General features: G+C 45.9%; 1 long non-coding RNA gene across 3 annotated transcripts; it reads right to left on the bottom strand.

The window, feature by feature from the left end:
• Nucleotides 1-4511: 4511 nt before the first annotated feature.
• On the bottom strand, nt 4512-6458 carry LOC102554140 (uncharacterized). 3 transcript variants are annotated; one of them, XR_593368.4, is made up of 3 exons: nt 6241-6458; nt 5016-5143; nt 4512-4723 (listed from the first exon to the last, which is right to left on the bottom strand). It is a non-coding gene; the product is annotated as an uncharacterized LOC102554140 (long non-coding RNA). The 3 variants fall into 3 exon arrangements; XR_005486823.2 differs by having other exon boundaries at nt 5542-6420; XR_355373.4 differs by having other exon boundaries at nt 5648-6419.
• Between the last annotated feature and the right edge of the window lie 94 nt (nt 6459-6552).

The following is a 6552-nucleotide window of genomic DNA, read 5'->3' as shown; positions in this document are numbered from 1 at the left end:
ATTTAAAAAAACCCATAGAATTAAAGTATAAAAATGTAAATACTTATGTCTTTCTTCTAGCTAGACCTTCAGTGTCTTAAAAACATCAGGATTGGTGGCTGGGCAGTGGGGGTGCATGTTTTGAATCTGCACTCAAAGCAAAGGCAGGTGACCTACATAGTGAGTTCCAGGGCAGCCAGGGCTGCACTGAGAAACTTCTGTCTTGAAAAACCAAAACAACAACAGCAAACCCCAAAAACATCAGCACTGGGGAAAAGAGTCTGTTTTCTGTTTTGTTTTGTTTTTTAAATCTTTTGATTACCCTAGGAGTCTTTTCTCTCTCTTTACCTCCGCTCTGAGCCTTCAAAGGTAATGTGCTTGGACCTCCATTACAAAGGGTGATTTGATGACCCGACCTGGCCACTGGGGAGATTCTCAGAAAAGAAGATCCTCAGATGCTTCCCCAGACTTACAAGTGTACAAATCTGCTTTTCAGTGAGATTCTCCAATGACCTCTGTGTACATTCTTGGGGGCAGGAGGAGGGGCAGGCTCAAGCACTGTGTCTAAATTCTTGTATGGATATTTACGGGGGATCTCACTCTTCCCTCCCCCTCCCCCTCCCCCTCTCCCTCTCCCTCCTCTCCCTCTCCCTCCCCCTCCTCTCCCTCCTCCTCTCCCTCTCCCTCCCCCTCCTCCTCTCCCTCTCCCTCCTCTCCCTCTCCCTCCCCCTCCTCTCCCTCTCCCTCCCTCTCCCTCCTCCTCTCTCTCTCCCTCCTCCTCTCTCTCTCCCTCCCCCTCCCCCTCAGTCTGTGTCTGTGTCTGTGTCTGTGTCTGTATGTGTACACAGCTGCCACATGTGTGCAGGTGTTCACAGAAGCCAGAAGAGAGTCTCTTGGATCCCCTGGCTGGAATTACAAATAATTACGAGCTACCGGATGTGAGTGCTGGGAACTAAATTCTGGGTCTCTGGAGGAGTAGCAAGGGCTCTTAACTGCTGACCCATCTACCCAGCATCCAGTTCCCCTCTTAAAGCAAGAGATGCCGATAAAAGGATCCCCTTGTCTTGGCTCTTTTTCACGTGACAGTGACAAAATAAATGCCTGATAGAAGCAGCTTAAGGTATGTGTGTTGGGGGTTGGGGTGCTTTGGCTCATAGTCTCACCGTGGGAAGGGCTTGGCCCCTTCATGAAGTTGGGAGGACCTTCTGAAGGTTCCTTTGATCTTTGTAGATCAGAGAAGTATATTCTGTCTGGAACAGGAAGTACATACATAGCTTTCAAAGCCCAACTCAAGGAGCCCACTCTTGTTAGGTAGGCTACACTGTCCAAAGGTCACACAATATCCCCAGAACAGCCATCAGCTTGAGACCAAGTATCCCAAACTAGGTCTCTAGGATACATTGCAGATCCTCACCATAACGTCCCTCTCAGATAGTCCAGATAATGACCCAGCTAGGCAGCCAAATGTGGCTTAACCCATTCTTCATAAAATCCCAAGGTTATAAGACAGGGTTTTAGGTAGTCCATGTTGCTGAAAAAGAAATTTTTGAGGAAGGAGCTTCCCTTTAGGGTTCCTTGAAGCACAGCGAGGAAAACATTTTGACACAGTACAATATGAATCCAGAAAAGGATCATAAATTAAAAAAGAAATGATTAAAGGATATAACGAAGACTGAGGGCTAAGAACGGTGTCTAGGGGAGATTAGTTTCCTTAACCCTCAATTACTTTTGCAATTTCAGATAAAAAGCACAGTTACCACATCTCCCGGGTTTTGTTGTGAAATTCTGCTTGTTTTCTGATCTTGAATAGGACACTAAGAATATCTAACAAGTAGAGCAAAGGTCTTTGTTGATTCATTACTGATTACTGCACATCTGCCTACCTACATACTTTAGCAATCTCAAAGTACAAAACTGTCAGGACCGGTCAAAGTCAAAGCAATAAAGGCTTTGGGGTTTATGGGGCTGAGAGAGGTTTTGGTGGATAGGAGCACTTGCTGTTCTTGCAGAAGATCTGGTTCAGCTCCTAACACTCAATGGCAGCTTACAGCCACATGTAACTCCCAAACCAGGAGATCCAACAGCAGCTTCTGGCCTCCCGAGGCATGAGGCATGTGCATGGTGCACATACAGAGGTGCATGGTGCATACAGAGGTGCATGGTGCACATACAGAGGTGCATGGTGCACATACAGAGGTGCAGGCAAGCAGGCAACTGCATACGGGAAGAAGAAAATGTCTAAAAAGCAAGTGTTCACACAATGTTTAAAAAAAATACAGTCAGACTTGTGAACAACATATTTTGCAAGTCTTGTCTAGCCAAGAGAATCCTTCTAAACAGTCATTATCATTTCAGTTGTGTGTATTTACTGGATAGGATGTGAAATTTTGATACATGTAAACAATGTACCATGATCAAATTGGGATCCACAGGATATGTTGATGGAAGCCATGCTTCCCACCCCCAAACAGGTGAAAACTGGTTTTTTTTTTGTTTTTTTTTTTAAGATGTATTTATTTTATTTATATAAGTACACTGTCACTGTCTTCAGACACACCAGAAGAGGGCATCAGATCCCATTACAGATGGTTGTGAGCCACCATGTGGTTGCTGGGAATTGAACTCAGGACCTCTGGAAGAGCAGTCAGTGCTCTTAATCACTGAGCCATCTCTCCAGCCCGAAAATTGGGTTTTGAAGTAGTTATTTCCGGTACAATTGTACCTACCATGGTTGCATGAAACTATGTAACGTTTTTGGAAACTTTGGTTTAAACATGAAAGTTGTTGAGGGAAATCTGAACTGTGAGTACAAGTTATACAAAAGAAGGGAGAACAAGGCCCACTGTCCTGTGAATAGAGTTCAGCCTTCCTCACTGAATCTGGGTGCTTCTTATCCAAAAAATTAAATTCTTTATGTAGCCTTAAAAGTCGATCATAATGGCACAAATCTACACAATACATAGAAGTTGTGCTGTTCAATATTGGCAAAAATAAATCCCCACCTAAGGCCTTTTACATATTGAGTAACCTTCACTGAAAATAACTGGGACAAGAGTGTTTGGGGGTTTTGAGGCTTTTCAGACTTCAGATTTCTTGTGTATGTATAAAATGAGAACTAGAAACCAAGCAGCAACACAACATTCACTAATGTTTCATATACGCCTCATAAACTGTTGTTTTATAAAAAGATAGAGGAGGAATATGTTTGGTGGATGTGTAGTCAGGTATGAGGGAAGGGGGTGCCTCCAAGGGCCCATGCTGAGGCATCCCTTCCCCTTGAGGGACCAGCCACAGGAGGTATAGTATAGAATACAGTTTATTCAGGGCATGGGAAGGAGAGTTGAGAGGGTAGTAGAAACAGAAAGGCGCAGAGAGAGAGAGAGAGAGAGAGAGAGAGAGAGAGAGAGAGAGAGAGGAGGAGGAGGAAGAAGAGGAGGAGGAAGAGGAGGAAGAGGAGGAAGAAGAGGCCGGCCATGGAGAGGGGGGACAAGGAATGGGGAGAGGGAGGAAGGGGTGAGAGGACAGAGCTGGAGCAAGACGTCAAGAGCAAAAGAGAGCTGAGGGGGTGAGCAGCCCCTTTTATAGTGAGTCGGGTGCACCTGGCTGTTGCCGGGTAACTGTGGGGTGGAGCTTGGACAAAATACTAACACTGTCTAAGGGTCTGCTTGCACAGTTTGCCTCTTTTTTGACGAGTGTCTCATGACACCAGCTGTGGAGTATTCCACCTGCAGCATCAGATCCCTCTAAGATTTGGATGTTGGCCCATTTCAGATTTCTGAAGTAGCAATGCTTAATTTGCACTTCATGTAACGTATTAGGTCACATTCTGCAGGAACTGGGATTAAAGGCCCCGGGACAAGGTTGAGAAGCTCAGAACCTAGTTCAATAGGTACTGGCTGCATGTGCGATTGTGGACAAGAATTTGAGCCTAGTTAAGTTCATCTGGGAAACGGGGGGGTGGTGGGGGTGGAGGGAGTCATTAACATGGAGTCCTCAACAGACTCATCCTGTTGTGAGCTACAATAATGACCAGCATTGTAAGTAATGCTCACTGACTATGGAGGAAGAGAGGACAGGAAAACCCTAAGAGCCAGAGGACGGACAGGGAGGACTGGACAGAAGCAACGTCTACTGGGAATGACATGGCAACTCTAACTCATGAACTCGCAGTAGCTGTGTCGCCTCCACAGGACGTGCACAAAATCAAGCTGGGTAACATTCTAGAGGGGAGGAAGAAGGGGATCCCTACTCCCTATCCCCGAGGAGCTAGGGACCGCTGAAGGCTTCAAGGAGAGAGAGGATCAGCTTTCGTTAAGGATGTGGCCTTTATCTAGTAGGTTGGCCATGATTCAGTTCCCATGCAGGACAAATTCAACTCACAAACTGGACTCGGTGGGTTACAAAAAGCAGTAATAATAAAGAGGGCGAAGATGGGGAGGTTAGGAGATAGGGGTGGTCTTGGGAGGAATTAGGGAGAGGAATAAAGGGTTAATATGATCCAAGTGTATTGTATGAAATTCTCAAAGCATTAATAAAATAGCATATATATATATATTTAAAAAGTGTATTAAAAATCAGATTAAAAAAATCAGAACACAAGGATGGTTGAAGTGGGCAGATGGCTGGCTAACATCCACTCCCTCGCTCTTCAATAGGAGTGAGGATTAGATGACAAATCGTTGGCCAGCTAACGACTTCATTTAGCTCTCCTTGCAGTTAGGTGACACGATCACATGATAGGGTTCTGTAATGAGGAATGAAACGTTGGATCATAGTCTCCAAGCCAGAAAGTTCAGCCCCCTTCCCTCTCCCTCCTAGTCGTTTGGGAATCGTGATCACCTGTTTCTGACCAGGACAGGGACAATACCCTAAAGGTGGCAGACAATGAAATGGAAGAAACCCGTGTCTCTCACACACTGAGCCTTTGCGGCAGCTCTCAATTATCTACCCAGATGTTATGCTTGGGCAAAATGAACTTCTGTCTCACTCAAGCCATTGTATTTTACCTAGATGTACCCTAAAGCAGTTGTCCATACCTTCTGAGCATGTCGTGTGCCCCTCTTCAACTACATCGCACTAGAAGACACCAAGTGTAATTGCTTGTAATCAGAGCTACGCAGGAGGCTGAGGCAGGTCAAGGCCAGTCTAGTCACTCGGCAGGATTCTGTCCCACAATCAAAGCAAACAAAGGACTAAAGAGGAAGCTTAACAGGATAGAGCAAGGCGCTCCGGGCAAAGTCCGAGAGCAAGATAAATAAAATCCTATGAATATATAATGTAAGTGTTGTCAATTTCCCCCCACCTGGCTCTGCCTGGAGAGTGCTGGGATAAAAGCCTGCAGCACCACACCCAACTGTCCAATTTTATTTTTTTAAAAGGCCAGGTAATGAATATTCAAGACTTTGTAAGTCATTCTGGACAACTGTGCAACTCCTCCTCACCCCTGTCAGAATAAACATGACTATCATCCCAGAGCTGAGATTTAAATTACACCAGTTCCAACATCATAAACATTATTCTTTGATATCTTTTCCCAGAAATTTAAAAATGTAAGAAGCATACTTCTGTAGGGTGCTGTGGGGAATGAGATGAGAAGGTCTGTCCTTGAGTCAAAGGTTGCTGACTGACTGGTCCACAAAATACAGTGAGAGAGAATGTATCTGATTACCTATGCTGCTTAATCCAAGAATCCAGAAAGTAGTTTCCAGCTCGTCTTATGGGTTAGAAAGGTGCATAAAGATCAGACTCATTACTTGTAGGTCAAGTGGGCAGCCTCTGTCTGGTTAAGCAATAGAACATGCTTATGACAGGATGCCCCTAGCCCAAATGGGTGCATTGTGAAGTAAGGGGCTGGTGACTTTCCATTATGTGGCAATCAGTCTTCTCCACTGAAGAAAATGGGAAACTGGCTTAGATTTTTCTCTACTCCAAGAAAGAGCGTGTCTGAAAACAGCCACCATGATGAGTGTCAAGTGGTCTGAAAAAACAGGCATGTGGGTTTCAAACATTCAGTTCTCCTTTGAGGACAATATTTCTAAGATCTGGGTTTTTTGTTTGTTTTTGTTTAAAACCTCGTTGTCTGATCCTGAAGTGAGGGTTAACCAAGTTAATATGCAGAGGGGCCTTTATATATTCCATCCATGGTGCTTGAGTGTTTCTGATAAGTACATACATGGTGAGCACGTCGGTGTCTCAATAGGCGACATCTTGACTTAAAAAAAAAAGGCGGAGCATAGATCCACTAGTCTGAGTTGTACCTACCACTCAGTAGAAAACCAAGCTCAAGCAGGATCCAGGCTAGCCAGACGTCGTCACGGAAACCTGAGCAAAGGTTAGAGAGGAGGGCGAACCCTCGATCCCCAGTAGAAAAGTCACAGCAGCAGAGCCAGCGGTGCCCTCATCCAGTGTCTGAAAGCGCAGGCTGTGACCCTTCCCGGGAGCCAGGAGCCGGGAGACGAGCTCACTGAGGCCCCGCCCCGGTCCCGCCCTAGTCCCGCCCCTCGCCTGGCCTTCGCCCGCGAGCTCGCGGAGGCCCCGCCCTCGCGGCCCGGCCCCGCCCCCGCGGCCCGCTGC

Source organism: Rattus norvegicus, chromosome 7, assembly GCF_036323735.1.
Source record: "Rattus norvegicus strain BN/NHsdMcwi chromosome 7, GRCr8, whole genome shotgun sequence".
NCBI lineage: Eukaryota > Metazoa > Chordata > Mammalia > Rodentia > Muridae > Rattus > Rattus norvegicus.
Note: the sequence above shows the minus strand (reverse complement) of the source record. Positions and strands in the feature narration are given on the sequence as shown.